Source organism: Tiliqua scincoides, chromosome 1 (genome assembly GCF_035046505.1).
Source record: "Tiliqua scincoides isolate rTilSci1 chromosome 1, rTilSci1.hap2, whole genome shotgun sequence".
In the NCBI taxonomy this organism is placed as follows: domain Eukaryota; kingdom Metazoa; phylum Chordata; class Lepidosauria; order Squamata; family Scincidae; genus Tiliqua; species Tiliqua scincoides.
In genome coordinates, this window is record NC_089821.1 from 167,470,007 (window position 1) to 167,473,541 (window position 3,535).

The 3,535-nt window shown below is 44.4% G+C and overlaps 1 pseudogene; it reads left to right on the forward strand.

The window, feature by feature from the left end:
- Nucleotides 1-892: 892 nt before the first annotated feature.
- LOC136638239 (5S ribosomal RNA) lies at nucleotides 893-1,010 on the forward strand (annotated as a pseudogene).
- The last annotated feature ends 2,525 nt before the right edge of the window (nucleotides 1,011-3,535 follow it).

Below are 3,535 nucleotides of genomic sequence, written 5' to 3' on the forward strand. Positions count from 1 at the left end.
GCCGGCGCGCGTCCCTGTGCCGGCCCAACCGACTCACAAGGAGACACAAATGTGCTTTATGGCATGTTTGTGACCCTCCTGGGCCAGCCTAACTCAAGGTTAGGATTGCATTGTCAGATGGTGTTCTTCCTATGAAAAACGGGATGATGCCTTCTGAGGAGCCAGACATGTTACCTTTTTTGGATGGTTTTATGCTTCTCTTCAAGCTTTTCTAACAATTAAGGAAAGTCAATGTGCCACCCACCCAGAAAGTTGCACCCCTTCTCACCCGGAAGAACACCATGGCTTCAACGTTAACTTCAAAAAGCAAACATTACCAACGTCTTCATGGCATTTTGTCTTGTTATTTAGGTTCTGGTTGTCTCATTAGCACCAGGAATATTGGTTGCAGTCATTTGTCCCTATAATTTCCTTGCAGCCTCCTGTCCCTTGCACTCTTGTTTAAACACCAGATGGCACCATTTTAAAATACTGACTCCATGAGACATAATTGTGTTTTTGTTTGTATGCGCATCTCAAAAAATGTCAGGTGGAGCAATGATGTATTTGGTACTCTGATGGTGTACTGGTTTGAAAAAATGCAGTAGCTGGTGCATACTTTACTGCATCATCTCTGAAGGCTGCCTTTGTTGCTGGTTAACGGCTAATGGACAAGACGCCTTTATAAAGCATATTCCTATACATGTTTACTCAACATCAAGTCTTGCTGAGTCCAGTAGGGCATATTTCGGAGTAAGAGTGCATAGGACTGCAGCCTGAGCCTGACTGGCTCCAGTCACGATCAATACAGGTAGCCCTCAGATTTAAATTCAGCCTCTGTGCCCTCATTTGGCATCTCAAAGGCTCTTAGACATCAGTGGTCAAGTCTCTTGAAAGTGTCAACATTTTGTTCTCTACAGCAACTGTTACCCTGTGCATGCCAGATCTCATCTGATCTCGGAAGCTAAGCAGGGTCAGGCCTGGTTAGTACTTGGATGGGAGACCACCTGAGAATCCTGGGTGCTCTAGGCTTATACCATACTCTTTCGAGACTGAAGGTTGCCAACCATTATTTTGTTCTCTGCATTTGGCATTCTGATGGCTGATATTTCACAGCATATCATGGCACTGGAACAGAATACACAACACCAGGGTGTGGGAATGGAGTTTATTTGATCATGTAACAGTTTAGAGAGGGATGGGGTTCCCAGATCAGGAAATGGGAGTCCTTTCAGAAAAATAAGATCCAGTAGTGCCCCCTTATCTGTGGGGGTTCCGTTCTGGAACCCCCTGCAGATAGTCAAAATCATGGATATGGGTGAATGCCTGTCCCCATGACCTGGACCCACTCCAGAAGCAAGGGGAACCCGGCTCCCATCCCCTCCCCTCCCGACGGTCCTTTGAACCCAGCAGAAGCCATGGATGGAGGTCTGTGGCCTCTGCTGGGCTCAGAGGACCCTCTGGAGTGGGCAGGGGGAATGCATGCATGGGAGCCCCATAGACTCAATCCGCAGATAACTGAATCCATGGATACAGGATCTGCAGATACAACCCCCATATTTTTCCTCAAGTTCCACACTAAGCAATTTAGCAAAGCTCAGTTTCAACAATCAGCATTTTTTTTTGCCGCAATTGGAAATGATGAATTTGCTCATTTTGTGTAACTTGCAGAATGAAATCTGAGCACTCAGAATAGTGGATTCAAACTGTCTGTTGCTTGGATGTATATCTTACAGCTTTTAAAATTGAGGTGTAAAATGCTTTGGTGTTTAAATCAGCCTGGAAAAAAAAAGAAGCAGAAGTTGTGAGAGAGATCTTTCATAAAAGAATCAATTTGTAATGTCTTTAATTAGCCCATTACTTCCTAGTGCATTATTTCTCAGTGAGTTTAAATGTCACTTTCTTCCTCAGCCCAAGAAATTCATAATTTTGATTAGGGAGGGGAAAAGACCCAGGTAATAGCTAGATTATTAGGGAGTGCAGTAAAGCTGGTTGATAGGTTATGATTTACAGTGCTCAGAAGCATAATATCTAATGAGGGTATTGCTATTTATCACCAGTTAGGAAGTGAATCAATAAGATCTGCCATGCTTTGTGGAATGGCTGTGTCCTCATTTTATGCGTTTGCTATGCCACTATAGAACTGTAGGCTTTTCAGTGAAAACCTGAGTACAAAAAGATCTCTTGGGCGATCTCAGATGCAGTGAAGGTACTTCTGGCTCTAGTATCATGAGTCTCAGTTTCTACTCCCAAAGCCTTGGAAGGCAGCATGTACCAGGTTTTTGTTTTCTGAAATGTCAAATGTTACATCTATGATAATCTCTTCTCTAAACAGACCATCAACTCTTACTTCCCTGCTCACTTCCTTTTCCTAGTCAGTGATATTTTGAAAAACAACAGTTTGCAATATTTTGAACAAAACATAACACTCATCCTTATGGCAACACACATGCACTTTTTTCCATTTTGAAAATAGACCATTTATTCCTGCCTTTCATGTCCTATTGTTTAGTTGATTGCTTGTGTCATTTCCTGCCATAAGCATTTCATTTTCTGATACTTTTGCAATTGGGCTAAAAGCTTCTGGAAATTTCCAGCGTATGGGGTTGAGCTGATTCTTGTCTCTAAATCTAAAATATAGACAAGGCACTTTAGGAAGAACAGATATGTTAGACTTGTTTTTGCTTCCTTCAACAACATTTTGTGTTGATTGTTCCTTAAAATCTGGACACATTTGAAGAAACACCTGATCCAACATGAATTACTGTACCCTTTTGAGATTTTCTGAAGACAAAGCAGTGGTTTCCAAATTGTGGCTCCAGGACTCACCAGTGGGTTGTGACCCAATTCTTGGTAGTTCATGAAAGTGACAGGGCACTCTGTGTATCAAAGGTTAAACAAACTCCTACTTGCGGGGGGGGGGGGGGGAATGGAACACAGCTGCCCAACCACCCCTTGATATTTATAAATCTGGCAGAAGTCTGTAGGGCCTCTAAAAAGCTTGGGAATCACTGAATCACCTGTGGGTCAAGTAGACCGCTCACTGTCCCTTTTTACATTGTATTGTATTGGCAACCTTCAGTCTCGAAAGACTATGGTATCGCGCTCTGAAAGGTGGTTCTGGCACAGCGTCTAGTGTGGCTGAAAAGGCCAATCCGGGAGTGACAATCCCTTCCACACCGGGAGCAAGTGCAGTCTGTCCCTGTTCTGTCTCCCTGGCTATGGGCCTTCCTTCTTTGCCTCTTAGCCTCAGACTGTTAGCAAAGTGTCTCTTCAAACTGGGAAAGGCCATGCTGCACAGCCTGCCTCCAAGCAGGCTGCTCAGAGGCCAGGGTTTCCCACTTGTTGAGGTCCATCCCTAAGGCCTTCAGATCCCTCTTGCAGATGTCCTTGTATCGCAGCTGTGGTCTACCTGTAGGGCGCTTTCCTTGCACGAGTTCTCCATAGAGGAGATCCTTTGGGATCCGGCCATCATCCATTCTCACGACATGACCAAGCCAACGCAGGCGTCTCTGTTTCAGCAGTGAATACATGCTAGGGATTCCAGCACGTTCCA